Source organism: Notamacropus eugenii, chromosome 1 (assembly GCF_028372415.1).
Source record: "Notamacropus eugenii isolate mMacEug1 chromosome 1, mMacEug1.pri_v2, whole genome shotgun sequence".
In the NCBI taxonomy this organism is placed as follows: Eukaryota; Metazoa; Chordata; class Mammalia; order Diprotodontia; family Macropodidae; genus Notamacropus; species Notamacropus eugenii.
The window spans coordinates 493,883,403-493,907,158 of NC_092872.1; the positions used below are offsets into that span (position 1 = coordinate 493,883,403).

At 42.6% G+C, this 23,756-nt stretch overlaps 1 protein-coding gene and 1 long non-coding RNA gene across 6 annotated transcripts in view; one reads left to right on the forward strand and one right to left on the reverse strand.

Annotated features, from left to right (window-relative positions):
- EXD3 (exonuclease 3'-5' domain containing 3) overlaps positions 1 to 23,756 on the forward strand; it is a 429,786-nt gene that overhangs the window by 381,934 nt on the left and 24,096 nt on the right. The window lies entirely within an intron of this gene.
- On the reverse strand, positions 87 to 23,606 carry LOC140519759 (uncharacterized). Its single transcript, XR_011972281.1, has 3 exons — positions 22,065 to 23,606; positions 11,799 to 11,970; positions 87 to 463 (listed from the first exon to the last, which is right to left on the reverse strand). It is a non-coding gene; the product is annotated as an uncharacterized lncRNA (long non-coding RNA).

The window sequence follows — 23,756 nt, forward strand, 5'->3', positions numbered from 1 at the left end:
ATATATATGTATATATCAGGAAACCAGTTATATTGAAATACAGTTTAAAAGAAAATTTAAACCAAGTACAAGGGAAATAGACTAGATAGTTTCTAAAGTTTATTGTATAAGCTTGAATCTGGCTATTTCTCTGTTCTATTACAAAGAAAGTAGGGAAAGAAAAAAAAATCCCGTGGAAATGAGGATGATTAAAAACTGGCCTTACCCCATGGCTAGTGCAAAGAATACCCACCAGAATGTCCAGGATAAATCCTTTCTTTTATTTCTGGTCTTTTTGCTGTTAGACTCAGGCAGAACATTGTAGCAACAAACCTGAGAAATGCTGGAATGAGGAGCTCAGTGGATGATTGAGTTGCTGGTCAGTTCATTGATCTACATGAGCTGAACACCTCCTCTGCAGAGGACCTTGTGCTGGACACTGGGGAGGACAGAAGCTCTCTTTTGGTATCTTTGAAGCACCATCCTGTGAAAGAGGGATGAGCTGCTTAGCAGAAGAGGACAGAGAGAGAAAACACAGCCAGGGCCTAAGAGAAGGTAGATTTAGGTTTGACATAAGGGAAAACTCCTTAGGAATTCAAGTGATCCAAAAGTAAAATGGTCAGCTCTGGGAGGTGGTGAGTTGTGTGTCACAGCATATCTTCAGGGGACTGGATGACCCTTTGCCAGGGGTGCTGCAGAAGGGCCTCCTTAAAGTGCCAGTTGGATTGATGACCTCTGAAATCTTTGAATACTTAACATTATTTTATGGCCTCAGTATTCAGTACCAGGAAGGTATAAATGGTGTGAGAAATTGAACTATGCATGTGTTGACCTGGGAAAACAGCCTAAACTTTGGGCTTTTGCATAAACTTATGGTATAATAAATAAATAGCTCTGTGCTTGAAATTGAGAAGACCTAGATTTAAATCCTGCCTCAGGTACATACTTCTGTATGATTCTGGGCAAGTTACTTAACCCTGACTGAGCCTTAGTTTTCCCATCTGTAAAATCGGAATGCTAATGATACCTGTAGTACTTGTCTCTCCAGATTGTACTGAAATTTAGATAACATATCTAAATCACTTTGAAAATTCAATTTTAATACTGAAAAATTTTAATTTTTCAATGATTATTATCAGGACCTGGCCTGACCTTGCCCTTTGCCTGAGTGGACTCTGTCTTGGATAAGAAGTATTGTGAAATAGACTGCAAAGTGGGACCACAAGTTGAAAAGGGATGTTTCCTAGGAATTCTCTTTTGTTTTTCCTACCCTTTGGGCACAGAAAATAAAACCTCCAAATAAGCTGGGATATTTTTTAGTTTTCATCTGTCTTTGAGACTTCTATTTCTTAGCCTCTCAGATGATGGGGCAGAAAGGTGGTGATCTATAGGGCAGAAATACTGGCAGTATCAAGAGCTCCTTAGTTGTCATATAATTTGATTTGAAGAACTTGGTGCCTCTTTCTCTGGATCCTCTCTAAGGAAGCTAAACCATGGGGGATGTGATGGGGAGTCAACGATTAGAAATACAAAATAACTTAATGTTTTATTTTTTTCTCCAAGATTCAGTGACTTCTATAGGTTTAACTCTAAATGTGGGACATCATTTTTTTCTGCTCACTTACGAATACAAAGCCCAGGGCTGCTGGCTCTCTGGCCTGACCTCAGTGCCCTATAAACCTAACCCCTGGCCAGGAAAGACAAAACTGCCTTTGCCTTATCTCCATCTGCTTAGAGAACAGTTTAACCTAACAAGATTAGCATTGGAGGAGTTCTCTGTCTCTTTCTCCTTTTTTCTTTGAATGCTTTGCAAAGAAAACAACATTAGGGTCCTGACAATGGGCTCCAGACCTCATTTGCTAGGGAAGGGGGAGTGAGGAGGGCCCTGATGTCTCTGCTAGGAACGAAACTCTGAGCTCAGGGGCTGCCAAGGGAGTTCAGTCCTTGAGGTCAGGGACCCCCATTCTGTGGGCCCTGCTAGCACCTAGTATAGAGATACTTACAGATTGAGTATAAGATTGTAAGCTCCTCAAGGGCAGGGACTCTGCCTTGTTTCATCTTTCTGTTCTAGCAAATTCATGTATGCTGCAGATGCCAAACAAATATTCGTTCAATTGAACTGAATTGGTCAGAAAAGGGAAAATTGCTTTCTGACTGGGCTGATGTTCCCTTGTACGTGTGCTCCCGTTGAGGCGATACTAAATAGCCACTTCCTGGCCCCACCAAAGACTTCTCTGAAAGAGCAGGTTTCACCTTAAGAATTAACCAAACTACCAACTGTGCCAGTCACGTGGTTTATATTCACACACAAGTCCACTCACTCACACTCTCCTCTCTTCTCTTCTCCCTCTCTTTCTCCCCCCTCTCTCCTCTCTTTCTCTCCTTTCTCTGCTTTCTCTCTCTTTTCTCTCTTTCCTTTCACTGTCTCTCACTTTCTCTCTGACTTTCTTCTTCTCTTGGTTTCTCTTTCCCTGTCTCATTCCATCTCTCTCTCTCTCTCTTCCTTCCCTCTGTCTTTTTCTCTCTCTCTGTCTCTGTCTCTCTCTCCTTCCCTCCCTTCCTCCCTCTCTCTCCACTCCTTCCCTTCCCCTCCTTCCCCCAGTCTTTTTCTCCTTCCTTCCCTCCTTCTCTCTCCCTCCTGCCTCCTTTTTCTCTGTCTTCCTCTGTCTCTGCCTCTCTTATACAGTCTCTTGACTACATCCACATTTCCTAACTTGAAAGGAGGAGCCACAGTTTTATGAGACCTTAACATACATCTTAGAGACCTAGGTCATTTTGGTTTTGAGAAAACACCGTTTTGTTCATTTCAGGGCAGGAGAGACCCTGACTCAGTCTACAGGACCCAGTGAAAAAAATAATTAAGGAGATAATCCATTTTCTTTTAAAATTGTACCCATCCTAGTTAGAGAGCAACCTCAGTGTCCTCCCATACTCATATTATCCCTGAAGTTGTCAGGAGGTAAAGCCCACCAGTCCCCCCAGTCAAGGGCCAAGAAAAGGTACTGGATGACCTCTCTCCCCTCCCCACTGCCTACCCACAACTCTCCTTTTGGATATTTCCCCTTACTACATTGTCCAGAGCTTGAATCAGACCTGACAAAGGGGATTAGGGGATAGCCCAGCTAAATAGAGGAGCAGGTTGAATTCCGTGGGAACCAGATCCAGGGCACAGGGAAAAGGGTCCGGGCTAACCCCAGGTCACACAGAGAGCTGGAGCAGGAGCCATGCCCGCCGGCCGGAGGAGATTCTCTTGGACACTGGCTTTTGTAGGGCCGAGTCCCATCAACCCAGCATGTATCATGATCTCTATTGACGGGGACAGAAAAGAGCTATTGTTAGACTAAGAAGCCCTCCCTTTCAGGCCCCAGGCTCGGCTCTCACAGCCACGTCACAGAGGTACCAGGAGCTAGACCCCAAAACAGACAGCCCCACACTGTCTGCTTCCTGTTATTTGTGGCACTAAGAGAAGTCCTCGGCAACCCTGTGAGGCCACAGTCTGGCTTTAGCATCCCTCCACCCCCTGCAGTATCCCAGCCAGCCAGTCATTCATTCAACAAAAATTTCTTAAGCATTAGCTGAGTGGAGAGCTCTGCTGTTGTGACTGGGATGTTTATATGAGCTTGTGTAAGTTCAGATGAAGAATGACCCTTCCCTTCACGGAGCTTATAGTCTAGCAAGCAGAAAAACCACAAATGCAGAGAATTCTATATATATCATAACAATGCTAAGTGCCTTAAAGAGATTAAAAAATATAGATATGGGAGTTCCAAGAGAGGATCCACACCAGTCAGGGCAGATCAAAAGAAATGAGGGCAAGTAGAACATGCTAGGCAGAGGGAACAGCCTGAGCAAGAGCACAAAGGCAGAGCCCAGGGCACGTTGAGAGGGGCTGAGGGCAGTGAGTCGTTCAGTACTGTATGACTAGATCATAGACTACCTGGAGGAGAAGACTGGACATGGAGGTCAAAGCCCAACTGTTAGAGCCTCGAAGACCAAGAAAAGGAGTGTCAGGCCTGTCTTCCATGATACATACCTTGCCATACCATCCATACCATGCCCTCTCTCACTCTATGTCCCTCTTCTCCCTCCCTTCCCCCCCTCTTTCTTTCTCTCTCTCTCTTTCTCTCTCTCTCTCTCTTTCTCTCTCTCTCTCTCTCTCTCTCTCTCTCTCTCTCTCTCTCTCTCTCTCTCTCTCTCTCTCTCTCTTCTCCTCTCTCTCTCCCTCTCCCTCCCTATCTCTCTCTTTCCAGGCTGGCTAAATGTCTACATTCAGTCTTCCCATCACAAAGTCTAGGTGACCTCCCTCCTGCATCGCTCATGGCCCATACTCCATTGCTGTGGGGACCAAGGCTGGTCTGCTAACCAGCTCCTGTTCCTAGGACCACAGTCCTGCCAGTGTAGCAAGATAGTGTTTGTTTAGGCTCTTCCTACAGGCTTTAGCTCCTTGGGCTCTTGCCAGGCCTGAGGTGAAAGAAGCTTCTGTTTCACCCTGGCTTAGAGACAAGCCTTTAGTGCAGTTTAGAAACGTCAGATGCACATGTACTTAGCTCTGTGTGCAGCAGTACACCAGGAACCTTGGACTCATTTGGGACAAAAATCTAGAACCAAGAAGGTAGCCATGGATGGAAATTTCATTCTCTCTTCTTGTCCTCCCCAGTTGGGCCCTCTGTTAGTCACTCACAGCCTCACAGTCAGTAAGCATTTAAATGCCACCGTTCTAAGCTCTGAGGACACAGAAAGAGGCAAAAAACAGTCTCTGCCCTCAAGGAGCTCATAATCTAATGGAGGAGACAACAAGCAAAAAATACATACAGACAAGTTTATACGAAGGCAAGGCAGGAAATAATTAAGAGAGGAAAGGAACTAGACTTAAGAGAGATTGGGAAAGGCTTCCAAGAAGATGGGATTTAGCTGGGAAGGAAGCCAAGAGGCAGAGATGAGCAGGGAGAACATTCCAGACATGGGGGACTGCCAGAGAAGATGCCTACAGTTTGGAGATGGAATGAGTTGTTCATGGAACAGCCAAGAGGCCAGTATCACTGACTCAAAGAGTGGGAGAACAAGTGAAAAGCGTAAGGAAGGAGGGCTTTGAATGCCAAAGAATTTTGTAGTTGATCTTGGAGGTGCTAGGGAGCCCCTGGAGTTTAGGGGGAATGACACGTGTCATGGATTTCAAGCTGTAAAGGACCTTAGACATCATGACTCTAACCCCTTCCTTTCACACAATGAGGCCCAGAGAGGTTGCAGTTGATCAGAGAACCTTGGGTTCAGATCCTGCCTCTGATAACTGTGTGACCTCGGATAAGTCCCTTAATCCCTTTGAACCTTAGCTTACTCATGTATAGGATTGATCAGGTTAGACTAGCTGGCCTTTGAGGCCTCTTTCAGTTCTAGATCTGAGATTCTCAATGGTAGTCCTCTTTTTTCAAACCTCACATTGTTTTCCATGACACCGTGCTACCTGTACAGGATCCAAGAGTAGGATAGGATTTTAGATCATCACAGACCAATCACCTCATTGAGGAAAATGAGGCCGCTATGAAAGGGAAGTCAACTTCATAGGGTCATTATATATAGAACTGAGCAGGACCTTAGAAATCAGCCCATTCATTTTACATATGAGGAAACTAAGGCTCACAGATGTTAATTTGGGGTCACACAATAGGTGGCAAAGCCAGAACAAAATCCGATTGTCTGATTCCAAATCCAGGGCCTTTTCAAATACATAACTCTGCTTTCTTTTAGCCAAGTGAATGTGTCTCTAGGAGGTCCCTGCTACTGTATTATTAGGAGTGGTAATACATTGTCACGTCTTCCTAGAAGTAAGTTAAACCATTAGTACTAGAAAACACATTAGATTTTGTCAGATTATCTGTCTGTCACCTCAGTAAGCAGAAAGACTGACCCTAAGCACGTATTTATGAAAGCTTCTACTGTTCTGGTGTCCAGGATGTTTCAAAATACACTGAGTCAGGCTTATCTAGAACCTCTGTTCTTTATCCCATCCCTATTACATCCATGTTCTCTCCCCCACCTGTGGGAAGGAAGAGGCCATAAACATTCTGGGATGATTTTGTCAGAGGCAAGTGAGAAGCTGACCATCTGAGGAGATTCTCAGGAAAATGTTCAGTCCTCCATCTGTTCAGACTCCAAAGGCATGAGGGGGGATGAAGAGTTGTGGCCATGGGAGGAGATGGTGCGGTAGAACAAGGATTCACAGGAGAATTTTGTTGTGGTTTGAAAGTGGCTTCTGCTACTAGTAAGTAGGTGAGACAGGAAGAGAAACTGGGTCAGCAGGCTGTGTGGGCACCAGGCAGCTGGAGCTGGCTCGGGTGGGGCCAGGTTTCTGCTGCATTCAGAAAAGATGCTGTGTGTGAGCAGAGGCCGTTTTGGGGGCAGCAATCCTTATAGAACTGGAAAGCCGACTACAGAGGAGGGGGTGGGAGCCCCAAGAGAGGGAGGCTGGGGGAAGCTTGCTGAGGAAGGATCCCTTCCCTTCCTTCTTCCCTGCAGTTTGAAAAGGAAAGTGGATGGAACTGTTGCAAGAAGGAAAGCTACTCTTAGGAAAATAGAAATAATGACACTTACTGGTGTTTATATGGAACTTTTCAGCTTACAAAGCACTTTCCTTACATCAGTCCTGTAAGGGAGATAGGATACTTTATTTCTCTCATTTTACAGATGGGGAAAATATAATTCAATAAAGTTATGGGACCTGACCAGGCTATTTAATGATTTTGTGATATGTCAGACCCAAAAGGAAACTAAGTCTTTCAGCTCCAATGCAATACTTGTTCTACTATGTGTCCCATCTGAAGGAATACAAGCAACAGGACATACTCCAGAGACTCCTTGACAGGGGGCTAGCCTGAGATGCTGCCCTTGCTCTGTCACACACTGGTTGACAGAGATGATCAGGAGAAACAGTAATAGGTCAGGATTGGAAGGGGTGGAAGACATGTACCATCCCAGAAGGGAAGAAGACTTGAGGAATCAGTGTTTACTTTAGCATGGAGGCTAATGGCTGAACTGCTATGGCCTCAGGGGTACTGAACATGTGCGAATTCATATAGACAAGGAGACAGGGCACCCACTAGGGCAGGCAGTGGAAGGGACTCACTCTTTCAGCCTAAAATATTTCATTCCTCTATCTGTGTGCTCAGTTATTTCTCCTATTCCCATGTCCATGTGTGTCAACCAGGTTAACCACTTCAGGTTCAGCTTCAGCTTCCTTTAATTCCCCTACCCTCACCCCTGCCCCAACTGCCACCCCGAAATATTATCCTAAAGCCAGGAGTCTTTACAAATTGCTCTAAAATAAAAATAGTAAATTTCAAGAGTTTTTTCTTTTGTTATTCAAACCAGAGACAACAAAAATCCAACAAACTGGGTCTTTCATAGGGTCATTGATTTAGATCTGGCAGGGCCCTTCCAGATTATCTGGTCCAGAAGTATCACACTTGAAGCCCAATGGCCACAAGCCAGGAGAGTACTGCCCACATCAAATTAAAATGCATTTGTGATTGTAATCATTTTGTTCAGTCTCCTCATTTTATACATGCAGAAACTAGCACATGGTAGGGGAGTCACAGAGACTCTACTGTGGTAGAGAACAGAATAGAACCTGAGTCTACTGACTCCTAATATACCACACTGCACCAAATCTGCAACTTTGACAACCTCAATTCATACTGACCGAACCTGTGCTGGTTAACAAAACAAATGAAAATACAGTGCAACATAGATAATGTTAATTTGTGGTTTTCTAAGTCAAACTGCAGCCTGCAGGGATCCATTGATATTTCAGTTTAATACCACTGAGCTGGTCCAATCCCTTCATTTTCAGATGGGGAAATGAAGGGCTGGAGAGATCTCACAGTTAATCAATATCAGAGCCAGGATTGGAACCCAGGTCCTCTGATTCCAAGTCCATTGTTTTCTCAGTGTACCCTGGGATTCTCAGCTGAAGCTAGTCTCATCTTAAAACAGTTTACCACTCTTCTTGGCAAGAAGAGAGGATACATAGAACTGTGCCAAAGGACCCACTAAAGTCACTTCTGAGGAATGTACACCTTCAAGGCATGCTGTCCACTCTCATGCTTGCTCACTTGTGTCAGTTCACAAGCACTTCGATCTCTTAATCCTGAAAGATCATTGAGTAACTCAGGAACAATGCCTTTCCCTCTTCATCTGGGTGCTGTTGGCCTGTGAAGCCAAATGAGGAAGAAAGACAGGATTCCTGAGACTCTTTGGGTAGTGGACTCCAAAAGGGATGCTGGTGTGGTCACTGTGAAAACAGAGGTTATCAAGGAGCCAGATTAGGTGCAGTGCAGTGTACTGGGACTCAGGTTCTGTTCCTTTCTCTGCCACAGACTATGTAGTCTCTGTGACGTTGGATACATCACTCCCCACCATGAGTCACAGACTCTGCATGTATAAAATTAGGATATTGGACAAAATGAGCAGTGATGGAAAGAGCCCTGGATTTGGACTCATGGGACCTGTCTCCAATATTTCCTGTGAAAGCAAAAGGAAAGTAACCCTCTGAGACTTTGTTTCCACATTTGTAAAATGGAGATCACAATTCTTGGACTACCCATGTCATGGGATTATTGTGGGAAAGTATTTTTTAAATCCTAAAGCATCGTAAGCAAAAACTATATTAGTTGTCTAGTTCCTGCATATCTCAGTTATGTCTGGAACTTAGGGATAGATGATAAGTCAGAAAGAACATCAAATTGGAGTCAGAAGACTTGGATAAAGGTCCCCTTCTACCTATCATATTCTTCTTATGGGTCTCAGTTTCCTCATTTATCTAATAAAGGGGTTGGACCCCCAAGATTTCTTCCAGCTCTAGGAGTCTATGAACTGTGATCTGGTCCACACCTTGAATTTAAAAAACATATATGACTTAGCCAAAACAGTCTTCTGTGCCTTTGTGGGCTTCCCCGAAACTCTCCAAAATAGTCAAGATTGGGGGGGCATAATGATAGGTGGGGCCTTCTTTGTCTCTACTTCCCTTCCATCACCATATCAGAATGAAATCACTGCTCTCCTCATTCCGGTGCCAGGGCCTATGATGTCCCTAGAATTTCTCTTTTTCTTGCCTCTAGGTTCAGATTTAAGGCTGGTGTCTCAATGTAAAGGCTCCCCATTACTCAAGGGGATGGGTGTTTTCCCAAGGAGGACAGCTGGAGAGGAAAGTGATGTGATTAAAATACAAATTCAGAATCTTAACAGTCCAAAAAGGGAACTCAGAAAGCAATTAACAAAGAAAATATTTCTTTTCTTTCTCTTTTCCCTTGTCCTTGTCTGGGAGTTAAATGTCCCTTTGGAATTCCTGTAGCCCTGTTCTGAATCAGGGTTCATTCATTCATTCAGTTAACATTTATTAAACACTTACTGACTATCTGTATGATCTTGGACAAGTTACTTTAGCCTCAATGGACCTCAGTTTTCTTATCTGTAAAAAGAGAGGATTAGAGTAGATGGTCTCTGAGATCTTTCCCAGGCTTTAACTATGAGCTATGAAGCGCTATGTACCAGGCATCGTGCTGGGTGCTAAGAATGCAAATACAGAAACAAAATAGACTCTATTCTCCTATTTCACAGTAAGAAATGATGAACGAGATAATTTCAGAGAAACCTGAGAAGGATGAACTGATGCAGAATGAAGTGAAGAGATCTAAGAGAATAATCTATGTATTTACTACAATACTCTAAAGAAAAACAACCTTAAAAGACTTATGAATTCTTATCAATGCGGCAAACAATCAGAAGGCTGAGGATGAATCATGCTTCCTAGGTGACACAATGGCTAGAACCTGGACTCAGAACCATGGAGAGCTGAGTTCAAATTTTGCACGCACTAGCTATGTGACCCTGGGCAAATCACTTACCTTTCTCAGTCTCAGTGTCCTTTTCTGTAAAATGCAGATAATCTACCTTAACAGGGGTTTGTGAGAGTTAAGTGAGAGAGCATATGTAAAGTGCTTCGCAAACCTTGAAGCATTGTATAAAATGCTAGCTGGGATTATTATGCTCCCCACCTCTTGGCAAAAAAGAGAATTGCCTAGAGGTACAGAATGAAGCATACACTTTCACACATGGCCAATGTATGAATCTGTTTTACTTGACTGTACTTATTTGTTTCAAGAGAAGGCTTTTATATTTGGGAGCAGAGTTATGGAGGGAGACAGGGTCGGGAGTGAGAAGGAAGGAAGGAAGGAAGGAAAGTGAAAAGAAAGGAAAGAAAAAAGGCAGTCTGTTCATCCTGTCTTCTCAAGCAGATCTTTCCCTTCGTCATCCTTCCCTCTCACTTACCTTCAATCTCTCCTGGTCTACTGGCTGCTTTCTACTGCCTCCAAACATACCCATATCTCCTCCATCACTTGATCTATCCTCACTTGATTCATCCTTCCCCGCTAGCTATCATCCCATATCTTTCCTCTGTTTTTGTGACTGAACTACTTGAGAAGGTCATCTACAGTAAGTACTTCTCCTTTCTTCTCACTTTCTTCTTAACTCTCAGCAATCTGGTTTCAGCTGCTCTCTCCAAGGTTACTAGTGATTTCTTAATTGTCAAATCTAATGTCCCTTCCTCAGTCCTCGTCCTTCTTGACCTCTCTGTAGCCTTTGACACTGTCCCTCATCCTCTTCTCTTTGATACTCTCTTCTGAGTTTTCATAACACTGCTCTCTCCTGATTCTCTTCCTACCTTTTCAGTCTCCTTTTCTGGATCTTCATCTGTGAGTGTCCTACAGGGCCCTCTATCCTGGTTCTCTTCTCTTCTGCCTCAGTACTATTTTACTTGGTGATATTAACCATCTCCCAAGGATTGAATGAATATCTCCATGCTGATGATTCTCAGATTTCTACATCCAGATATAACTCTCTGTGGATCTTCAGTCTCACACCTCCAGTTGCTTCACATCTCCAATCTCCTTCTTTAAACTCAGCATGACTAAAACTAAACTCACTATCTTTCTGCAAAAAATTCCCCCCTCTTCCTAACTTCTCTATTACTGTTGAGGGTACAAGTATCCTCTCAGTCACCTAAGCTCCCAACCTAGATCTCACTGTCGACTCCTTTTCCCAGTCACTCCACATATCCAGTCTTTTATCTGCCTAACATCTCCCACGTATTCTCCCTTCTCTCTGGTGACATTGCCCCCACCCTGTGCAAGCTTATCACCTCACAACTGGATTGTAGCCATGGCCTGCTGGTTGATCTGCTTGCTACAAGGCCTGCTCTAATTCATCCTCTATTCAGCTGTCAAAATAATCTTCCTAAAGTGCATCTGACCATGTCACCTCTCCTATTCAATAAACTCCAATGGTTCCCTAACCTTTCCAGGATCAAATATAAAATACTCTGTTATTCAAAGCCATATATAACCAGGCCCATCCCCCACCTTTCTAGTCTTCCTCACACACACACACACACACACACACACACATACACACACACACACACACACACACACACACACACACACACACACACACACACACACACCAGTGACACTGACTTCCTTGTTTCTGCCACTAGATGCCCTATCTCCTGACTCCTGGCATTTCCACTGGCTAGAACACTCTCCCTCCTCAGTTTCACCTGCAGGTACCTTTTCCATATGCTTTTTAATTCTATTGCCTTCCCAAATTTATCCTATATATAGCTTGTTTGTACATAAAAACATGGTTTGTTTCCATGTGGTCTTCCCCATTAGACTGTGGCCTCCTGGAGAGAAGGGATTGTCTTTTACCTTTCTTTGTATCTCTAGTACTTAGCACAGTGCAGGCACATAGTAGGTACTTACCTAATTGACTAGTAGATAACAATGCCTCAGAGGTGAGAAGACAGATGCACAGCCTCTGACACATAATGGCTTTGTGATCCCCTGCAAATCTGAGTGCCCCAAGCATCTCTCTAATGTTGCCAAGGAACCGGTCATCTACATCGATGGACAGGGTTTTTTCCCCAGGAATACCCTATAAACCAATGAAGTTACAGAAATGGAATATATACTTTTAAAAACAAACTGTACATAATAGAGATTCATAGTTTCATATACAGTCCTTTTTATCTGTTCTTTATAGATGGAAATGTCCATGTTTGTGGATGCTTGTCAAGTTCATAATTTAAAAAAAAAATTTTTCAACAGTCCCTGCATTCTAGGAGCTTATCAGGAGAAACAACACATGCACGTATGAACAAATACAAAGCATATTCAAGGTAGATACAAAATAAATTTAGGAACCACTAATGGCTGGGAGTGAAGGCAAGGTGGGGAGGATGAAGAAAGGCCCTGAATAGGAGGTAGAGTCTGAGCTGAGCCTTGAAGGACTCTGGGAATTCTGTGGGGCAGAAGAAAGGAGGGAGTGCATTCCGGGTCTGGAGGACAGCCTATGAAAGGCATGGAGGCAGAAGCAGGAATGCTGTTTACAGGGATGGCAAGGAGGCCAGTTTGACTGGAACATTACATACAAGGCAAAGATCGAAGTTCAATTAGCCTAGAAAGAAAGGGACAGAGGAATGTAAAGAGCCTGGAGTTTTCTGAGATGAGTTTAGTTCTGTGGCTCAAGGAGCTTTAGGTAAATAGCACCCAAGTCACTTCAGTTCTTTCCAGTATCCTGACCAACCAAAAAGGATAGTCAGCTACATCCTCAATATTATTTTTTTAAAAAAAAATTTAATATAATTTATTTATTTTCTATTTTCAACAATCACTTCCACAAGCTTTTGAGTTCCAAATTTTCTCCCCATCTCTCTCTTCCCCCCATCTCAGGAAAGCTTGCATCCCAACCACCCCTTTCTCCAGTCTGCCCTCCCTTCTACTACCCTCCCCTTTTGTCATCCCCCTCCCCTCTATTTTCCTATAGGGTAGGAGAGATTTCTATACTCCATTGCCTGTACAACTTATTTCCCAGTTGCATGCAAAAACAATTTTTAACATTTATTTTTAAAGCTTTGAGTTCCATGGTGTCTCCCTTCCTCCCTCCCCACCTACCCTCACTGAGAAAGCAAGCAATTCGATATAGGTCATACATGTGTAGCCATGCAAAACACTTCCATAACAGTCATGTTGCAAAAGACTAACCACATTTCCCTCTGCCCTGTCCTGCCCTCCATTGATTCTGTTCTCTCTCTTCACCTCTCCCGTCACAATAGTATTTGCTTCTGATTACCCCTTCCCTCAATCTGCCTTCCCTTCTATTATCTTCCCTCTCCTATCCCCTTCCCTCCTGCCTTCCTGCAGGATAAGATAGATTCCATAACCAATTGAAAGTGTGTTATTTCCTCCTTGAGCCAAATCCAATGAGAGTAAAGCTCACTTATTCCTTCTCACCTCTTCCTTCTTCCCTTCCATTGTAAAAGCTCTTTCTTGCCTCTTTTATGTGAAATTCTCTACCACATTCTACCTCTCCCTTTTTCTTTCTCCCAATACATTCCTCTTGACACTTAATTTTATTATTTAAGTATCCTCCCTTCATATTCAGTTCACCCTGTGCCCTCTGTCTGTATTGATATACATATATACATACATATAATACACATATACATATATACACATATGTACATACCCTAATACTAAAAAAGGTCTCATGAGTTACAAATATCATCTTTCCATGTAGAAATGTAAACAGTTCAACTTTAATGAGTCCCTTATGGGCTTCTCTTTCCTGTTTACATTTTCATGTTTCTCTAGATTCTTATATTTTAAAGTCTAATTTTCTATTTAGCTCTGGTCTTTTCAACAAGAATGCTTGGAAGTCCTCTACTTCATTGAAATTCCATTTTTTTCCCTGAAGTATTATGTTCAGTGTTTCTGGGTAGGTGATTCTTGGTTTTAATCCTAGCTCCTTTGACTTCTAGAATATCATATTCCAAGTCCTTCAACCCCTTAGTGTAGAAGCTGCTAAATCCTGTGTTGTCCTGATTGTGTTTCCACAACACTTGAATTGTTTGTTTCTGGATGCTTGTGATATTTTCTTCTTGACCTGGGACCTCTGGAATATGGCTACAATATTCCTAGAAGTTTTCCTTTTGGAATCTCTTTCAGGAGGTGATCAGTGGATTCTTTCCATTTGTATTTTGCCCTCTGGTTCTGGAATATCAGGGCACTTTTCCTTGATAATTTCTTGAAAGATGATGTGTAGGCTCTTTTTCTGATCATGGTTTTCAGGTGGACCATAATTTTTTTAAAATAAATATATATAATTTATTTATTTTTCAGTTCTCAACATTCACTTCCACAGGAATTTGCGTTCAAAATTTTCTCCCCAACGCTTCCCACCCCCCACTCCAAGATATCATGCACTCCATCTACCCCTTCCTCTACTCTGTCCTCCGTTCTATTATCTACCCTTCTTCCATCCCCCTTCCCTTCTGTTTTCCTGTAGGGCAAAATAGATTCCTATACTCCATTGCCTGTATATCTTAATTTTCAGTTGCATTCTAAAACAATTTTTAACATTTATTTTTAAAGCTTTGAGTTCCATGTTGTCTCCCTTCCTACCTCCTCACTCATCCTCATTGAGAAAACAAGCAATTCAATATAGGTCCTACGTGTGTAACAATGCAAAGCACTTCCATAATAGTTATATTGTAAAAGACTAACCACATTTCCCTCTGTCCTAACCTAGAATAATAGAATTTATTCTATTTTCTCCCTTGACCTGTCTTCCTACAATAATGTTTGCTTCTGATTATCCCTTTCCCCAATTTGCTGTCCTTTCTATTTTCTTCCTTCTCCTATCCCCTTCCCCCTTGCCTTCCTGTGGGATAAAATAGATTTCCATATCCAACTGAGCATGTGTTATTCCCTCCTTAAGCCAAATCCCATGAGAGTAAGGCTCAACTATTTCCTTTCATATCCCCCCTCTTCCCCTCCATTGCAAAAGCTCTTTCTTCCCTCTTTTATGTGAGATGATTTGCTACATTCTACCTCTTCCTTTCTCTTACTTCTAGTACATTCCATTCAATAGTAAATTTTATTTTTTTTAGGTATTATCCCTTCATATTCACCTCATCCTGTGCCCTCTGTCTGTGTATATATATACATACACATATACACCCATGTACATATACATACCTACACATATATAATATATATATATATACACACATGTACCCATATACACCTACATATATATTCCCTCTAACTGCCTAATACTGAAAAAGATCTCATGAGTTACAAATAAGATTTTTCCATGTAGGAATATAAACAGTTCAACTTTAATGAGTTCCTTAAGGCTTCTCTTTCCTGTTTACCTTTTTATGTTTCTCTTGATTCTTGTATTTGAAAGTCAAATTTTCTATTCAGCTCTGGTCTTTTCAACAAGAATGCTTGGAAGTCCTCTATTTCATTGAAATTCCATTTTTTTCCCCTGAAGCATTATGCTCAGTTTTTCTGGGTAGGTGATTCTTGGTTTTAATCCTAGTTCCTTTGACTTTTGGAATATCATATTCCAAACCCTTAGTGTAGAAGCTGCTAAATCCTGTGTTATCCTGATTATATTTCCACAATACTTGAATTGTTTCTTTCTGGCTCCTTGTAATATTTTCTTCTTGACCTGGGAACTCTGGAATTTGGCTACAATATTCCTAGGAGTTTTCCTTTTGGAATCTCTTTCAGGAAGTGATCAGTGAATTCTTTCCATTTCTATTTTACTCTCTCGTTCTAGAATATCAGGGCAATTTTCCTTGATAATTTCTTGAAAGATGATGTCTAGGCTCTTTTTTTGATCATAGTTTTCAGGTAGACTAATAATTTTTAAATTATCTCACCTGGATCTATTTTCCAGGTCAGTTGTTTTTCCAATGAGATATTTCATATTGCCTTCTATTTTTTCATTCTTTTGGTTTTGTTTTAAATTTATTGATTTCTCATCAAGTTATTAGCTTCCATCTGCTCCATCCTAATTTTGAAAGAACTATTTTCTTCTGTGAGCTTTTGAACTTCCTTTTTCATTTGGCCAATTCTGCTTTTTAAAGCATTCTTCTCCTCGTTGGCTTTTTGGACCTCCTTTGCCATTTGAGTTAGTTTATTTTTAAAGGTGATATTTTCTTCAGCTTTTTTGGAGTCTCCTTTAGCAAACTGTTGCCACACTTTTCATGACTTTCTTGCATTGCTCTCATTTCTCTTCCCAATTTTTCCTCTACCTCTCTTACTTGATTTTCAAAATTCTTTTTGAGCTCTTCCATGAACTGAGACCATTGCATATTTTTTTGGAGGTTTTGGATGTAGAAACCTTGATGTCTTCCTCTGATGGTATACTTTGTTCATCTTTATCCAAAAGGATGGAAGAAAATACCTTTTCACCAAGAAAGTAACCTTGTATAGTCTTATTTTTTTCCCTTTTTTGGGCATTTCCCCAGCCAGTTACTTGGCTTTTGAGTCCTTTGTCAAGTGGAGGGCATACTACCCAAGGCTTCAGAGGTTTGGTAGAGCTGTTCTCTGAGATATCTCTAGGGACCTGTAAGTTCTCAGTTCCTCCAAGGTGGCACAATCAAGGTGGCCTGTGCTCTGGTCTGTGAGCAACTACAAGCACTCCTTTCTGCCCTGGAACTGCCATTAGGATTCCCTCTCCAGAGCCACCATCAGCTCTGCCATGCCAGTGCTCCTTCTCACCCCAGGACCACCACTCAGCCACTTGATTCCTCCCATTGTCTGTAGACTGAGAGCTCCAGAAGCAGCAGTGGCTGCTCCTACCCTGGGGCTGGGGCTGGGGCTGGATCACATTCCTCTCATCCAGGTGAGAGAGTTTCCCACTGATCTTTGAAACTGTGTTTGGTGTTTGCAGGTTGAAAAGTCTGAAAACTGTTATAGCAGCCAGTGATGCAGAGCCCTGAGGTCTGCTCCAGTCCCATATGTGTCAGCATAGCCCATGATAGGCTGTACTACACTCCTGAGCCCGGTACATTAGACTCTTTCTGTTAGCCTTCCAGATTGTCTTGGGTTGGAAATCTGTTTCACTCTGATATTTTGTGGGTTCTGCTGCTCTAAAATTTGTTTAGTCATTTTTACAGGTGTTTTGAGGAGTTTGTGGGGAGAGCTCAGGCAGATCCCTGCTTCTGCTTTGCCATCTTGTCTCCACCCCCCCAATCTCAATTTTAGATTATACTTAAAGACAAACCTCTAGGAAGAATCAACCACAAAGATGTTTTCATGATTTAAAAGGAAATATTCCCTATCTGTTCCTCATGCATAGAGTACATCTCATCCAGTCCAGACCGCTGTCTTTTGAAATCCTTCTTTAATCAATCAGTTATTCAGTAAACATTTATTAAGCATCTACTTATGTTCCAGGCACTGCAGTAAGCACTGAGGGTACAAAAAGAAGCAAAAGCAGTCCTGGCCCTCAAGGATCTTACAGTCTAGTAGGGAAGAAAGGTCCTTTAAAGTCCCTTGTACTTACTGTCTCTTCCGTGAAACTTTCCCTGACCTCTCATCCACCACCTCCAGCTAAGAAGGGCTTCTGTTTCTTGGTATTTGTTCTGGCATTTTATATAATCCCATCCTTGCCCTTGGTACATCTACCTTGTACCAGACTTATTTACTTATATGTCAAATTCCCATATTAGATTATAAATTTTCTGAGGTCAGAGACTATATTTCTTTTTTTATTTCCAGTGTCAAGCACATGTCTTTCAAATAAATAGTAGCCACTTAATAAGTACCTGTGGAATCGAATGCCCATCTAAACAAACTACAGTAAAGGGGCCAAATCCAGGTCATATGTCAACAAGTGATCATAGAATATAAGTTCCTGAAGAGCAAAATCTATTTGGTTTTTGTCCCCATATCCCCAATGCCCAGCAAAGTACCTGGTGTGTAGTAGATAACTTCATAATGGCTTGAGTTGTGTTGATCATTCAGTTGATCAATATACATGTATTAAGCACCTCCTATGTGCAGGGCAATGTGCTGAGCACTGAGGAGACAAAAAGAGGCAAGAGACAGTCCCTGCCTTCAGGGCTCTTACCATCTGACAGGGGAGACCCCATATATACAGATACCTAGAAAGGAGGCTATACACAGGATCAATGGGAGTTAATTAACAGAGAGAAGGCACTGGAATTAAGAGGGCTTGGGGAAGGCTTCCTGTAGGAGGTGAGATTTTAGTTGGGACTTAAAGGAAGGTGGAGAAGTCAATAGAGCAGAGAAGGGAGAAAATTCGGGAGGGGGGCGGGGGGGAACAGCTGAAGAAAAGGACCAGAGGCTAGAGATGTAGTGTCTTATATGTGGAACAGCCAGGGGGCCAGTGTCACTGGATTAAAAAGTACCTGTCAGGGAGTACTGTGTAAGAAGACTAGAAAAGTAGGAGGAAGGGCTTCTGAATACCACAAAAAGCATTTTGCATTGGATTCTGGAGGTGACATGGAACCACTGGAGCTTATTGGGAAGAGGGGGAAGAATTGACATGCTTGGACCTACATTTTAGTAAAGTCACTTTGATGGGTGAATGGGGGATGGATTGGAATGGAGAGAGACTTGAGGCAGGCAGACCCTCTAGCAGGCTAGTGCAATAATGCAAGCATGAGGTGATGAGGGCTTGCACCAGAATAGGTGCAGTGTCAGAGGAGAGAAGGGACTTATTCAAGAGATGTTGCAAAGGTGAAATCCATAGGCCTTAGCAACAACTAGAGTATGGGAGGAATCTAGGATAACTCCTAGGTTGTGAGCCTGAGAGACTGGGAGGATAGTGTTACCCTCTACATAATGGGTTGGGGGTGGGGGGTTGGGGAGGAAATATAGTGACTTTTGGACAAGATATCTATGGGGCATCTAGTTTGAGATGAAAGATTGCTGGAGATGTGAAACTGGAGGTCAGCAGAGAGTTTGAAGCAGGATAAGTAGATCTGAGAATCACCAGTATGGAGATAATTATAAAATCCATGGTAACTGATGAGATCACCAAGTAGCATAAAGCGAGAAGAGAAGAGAAGAGAAGAGAAGAGAACCCAGGAGAGAACCCTCAGGGACCCCTACAGTTAAAGGGCATCATCTGGAACAGGATCCAAGAAAGGAGACAGAGAAGGAACTGTCAGATAAGTAGGAGGAGAACCAGGAGAATATGGAGTCCTGAAAACCTAAAGAGGAGAGAGTGGTCTACAGTACTGATGGTTGCAGAAAGGTCAGGGAGAATGAGGAGTGAGAAAAGACCATTAGATGTGGCAACTAAGAGATCATTAGTAACTTTAGAGAAAGCAGTTTGAGTTGAATGATGTCCAAAACCAGATCATAAGGGGTTAAGAAGAGAATGAGAGGAGAGAAGGTGGAAGCACCTCTTGGAGACAGTTTTTTTGAGGAGTTTAGCTAGGAAGGATGAAAGAGCTTTAAAGTACTTTTTAGCAGGAATGGAAGAATCAAGTGAGTTTTTTCAGGAGACGGGAGATAGGAGCATATTTATAGGTAGTAGCGAATGAGCCAGAAGACAGAGATTGAAAATAAATGAAAGACTGGAGATGACAGAGGGGGCAATCTATTGGAAGGGACAGGCTAGAAAAGGGTCTCTTGAACAAGTAGAGGGATTAGCCTTATTAAGGAGTAAGGGGCCAATCATCATATGAGACAGGGATATCCAGTTGCTATCTGAGCAGACAGATTTATTCACTATAGTCAGATCAGGGCTGTCTGTTTAAGACCCTATTCTGTCCAATGCAGTCTCACCTTTTTTTAAGGAAGATTTTCTCAAATGAGAAGTTGCAAAGACACTTTGACCCTCTTAGGGAGTGACTGACCCTGAAACTCTTGTCTGAAAATCTGGGTTTATATTCTATCCCTGACACCTAGCTGTGTAAACATAGATAAGTCATTTGACTTCTCCAAGGCTCAGTACTTGCTGTATCTAACACCCAGAATTAGTCAGAAGTCACTTTTGTAAACTGTTAACAGGCTTTCAAAATGAGAATTTTTCCACTTCTTGGCAAATGACAGATGGACAGTTTTCTCCATCTCTGAGGTGACCCACGTCTTCCTAAGACAGGGTTTCTGGGTGTGTTAGGGCTGGGCATGAGTAAAGGAGCATTGTAGGAATAAGGAAAGATTAATTCAGTAAAGAAAGTTCCTATAAGGGGAGATCAGTGCTCCCCCGCACAGTGGAAGATATTGACACTGGAAATGTCCCTCAACACAAGGGTTTCTGATTTGGCCCCCACACGTTTACTGTTAACTCAGTTCAGATCACCTACAGCGTCCCCTCCATCTCCTCTCACCCATCTCCTAATTGCCTTCTTTCCTTTGGCTCCCACCTAGCCCAGGACAGAGGTGCTGCCCAAGGTGCTAAGAGGAGCATTTGGCCCCAGTCATTGGGCCTAATGGTCCAAGCATTTTCTTTCATCCCCAGCCCTTTGACCCAGGATCAACTCCAACACCTGTTTGACATTTTAGTCTTTTGGGGAGAGAGCAGACAGACCAACAAATCAATAATTCAGGGGTGGGAGGGGGGAGAGGGCCAATGAAGTCAGACAGATCAGTCCTTGGGGGTGGAGAAGATTGACAGATAGCTCTGAGGATGCTGAGTAACAGAGACACAGACAGACAGACAGCTGTCTCTGGCCCAGGTAGTCACTGACCTGTGAGGACTGCAATCATTTCTTGAATAAAGCAGACATATTCATATTGCTGGTGGGGAGACATGTTAGAGCAGAGGAAAAGTGTTGGGGGGGCAATCACCCCTAAAAACACCCATGTAACAGCAAGCCAATTACAAACAACCTTCCTTCACTGTCACTCAGGCTGTGGACAAATGGGGCTGCAGGCAATTTGACTTAAGTCAAACCATGGACTAAAGGTAAACGTACTAATCTGATGAAACACTCTCCAAAAAACAGTAACAGCCTTTACTGTGGAGTTGGAGGATCTGTATTCTCATCAGATTGTTTTTACTTACTATCCCTGTGCCCTTGAACACAAGGTACTTAACCCTTCTAGCCCTCAGTTTCCTCATCTATAAAATAAGTAACTCAACTTAACAACCATTCCTTCCAGTTCTAAATTCTATGAAAGATCAATATACAGTATACAATGGTTTAAAAAAAAAAAAAACTAGATCAAAATATTCCCCAGACTGAATCTGAATGATGCTGAAATGTCAGTGAGCTCAAGGGCCTGTCCGTGGGTTGGAAAGGGTCTCAAATTAGAAATGGAAACAGTTGCCTAGAACTGTTTCCTTCATTGTTTCTACTGTGTCAACAGAAGATCTAATGTTTTGGAGACATGCAGGCTGGAAACTGCCTTCCACAGGGTGTTCAGGACCATAGAGTAGTCCTCTCAGATATCATTCACAGTCTACCATGATTCTCAAATACCCCTAAACTTCTCTTAATCTATTCTGGTTTAGTTTTCTAGGGTCTTGACTAAATCTACAAGCCAGGAACCTTTTTATATTCCTAATCTGTCCTAATTCCTAGGTGAATGAGTTCTGTAAATTTACTATCTATGAAGAACATAGGACAGATTTTCCCCCAGTTCAGCCTGAGTTCTTGGTTTTTCTGTTTGGATGGTCTTCCACAGCCCCTTCTTTTAGAAGGATTCAATGAATAGGGGAGAACCCCACTGGGAAAAATTTTAAATTGCTTATCCTAATTCATTTACTAATAACATGGCATTTTATGTCCATTTGGAATACGCAAAGCTTTTTATCCCCATTTCAGAAGCTGGATGCAGAAGGCTCTGTACCTTCTCTAAGTGCAACTTGCCTTCTTAGAGACACTGCACCGTCAGATATTAGCTGGGAGATAGGAAGTGTGGTAACAATCTTGCCTGGGGCTCTTACACTCATGCCCTTGGGCTCACTCCTCCAGGTCACTTTAGCCAGGTCCCGGATCTCCATCCTCCCATCACTCTGCTACTGTCTCTTCCCTGCCAGCAGGACAAGTGATTTTGCTTTGGCTTTGTTTTCATCCTGGGGTGCCTGGTTAATTCTGGATTCCAGCACGGATGTGTTTGGGAGAGTGGGGAAGGAAAACAAGCATGTGGGAATTTCCAAAAGGAATACCCACATTTAATAAAAGGATTCAGCGCAGGTCCGCGTATTACCTCAATAAGACTATCACTTAGACCAAGGATGCAACTCACCTGAAGCCAGATTACTTCTTGAATTCTTTGTGACTTTGGGGGATGAATGCTGTATTTGTGACAATCTACATGGATTCTGCTGTGTCCTGCCAGGGAAGAGTAGGTTAAAGACCAAGCTGCTATTTTATGTGTACTCATTATTGTCTTATATTTTACTTAGTAAAACACAAATGATGCTTTCTGTTAAATTTATCTCATTTGTACACAGTTTCACAGTCAGTTTTTTTTTAATTCACAAGTGGATTGTTTATATAGTTTCTTGGCTTTTTCGATGGCCATTTCAATATGTTATCTCCACTTTCCATTCCTACCCTCCTTGCCCTCATTCTCTTAATATGCTGAGGTCTGGGAGCCACATGTGAACAGGCTCCTCCATCCTTGCCTCTGGACTTCTGGAGGCAGAAGCTATAATCATATAGAGACTCCACCTTTTCTACAGGTGGGCTCCCTATCTGACCAAATTGCTGGCAGGGCCTTTGACTGTGAAAGTGGTGCTATGGTTAAGGGATTTAAAGCTGGATTGGGCCTTAGAAGTAACCTAGCCCATTTTGCAGATAAGAAAACTGAGGCATAGAGATAGTGACTTTAACCAGTCATACAGGTAGTAAGTGGCAGAGCTGGCATTTGAACCCAGACCCTTTGACTCTGAATCTAAGGCATCTTCTATTACATTCTATTACCCATCAGTAGAAACTTATTGAGGTCTCTTGTGTACCTAGCCATAGGCTGTGGGCTGAAGGGGAGACAGACACAAGAGACACGGTGCCCAGACTCAGAAAACCTAACCCAACTGCTCTTACTGGGACAGACCAGTTCAACTTACAGAAGACCAATATCTGGTCATTAGCAAAGTTCCTTTAGTGCATTTAAGTGTTTGTATGTTTATTAAGTCCTATTAAAGAAAGAGAAGGGAACCTTTGACAGGCAGGTATCCATAACAACTAGAAAGAACTAAGGGCTTCAATGGGAAATAAATATGTTATATTTATAAATATAATATATATGTAATACATGATATAATATGCATCATATATATAGCATTTATACAGCACTTTAAGGTTTTCAAAATGCTTTTTCTACAACAAACCTCTGAAGTATGTTGCACAAATATTATTGTGCCCATTCCACAGATAAGAGGCTGAGAAATTGTGACTTGCCTAAGATCACTTAGCTAGTAAACGTCAGAGCCAGAATTCGAACGTAGGTCCCCCAGAATCCAAGTCCTCTTTCTGAAATGTCACACTAACTCTCAAAAGAGAATTTGATTCACAAAGATCCACACAGCTGGCATAAAGTGAAGGGCACTCCTGAAGAACTAGGATCTTTAAGGTGAAAGACTAAGAAATTAAGGAGATAATGAGGCATTGAGGTGTTGGAAGGGCTGTCTCCTGATTGGCTCAGAAGTCTTTCAAAGAGCATATGGACTACATTCAAATATACATGATCACACGCGGACTCTCTTCCCTGTCTCCCTCCCTCTCCCCCTCCACTCCCTCCCTTTCCTCTACCCTCTCCCTCCTCTTTTCTCCTCTGATCAGACTCACTCTCCCCAGGCAGGGGCGTTGCTGGGAATTCCACTGAGTTCCCAGAGCTGGGCCACCCCCACCCCTCCCCCTGGCCCGCCCCCTGCCTCTCTTTCAAGGAGCTAAACTCTGGGAACAGTCTTCTCCCTCCCTTCCCCCTGCCCGTCCC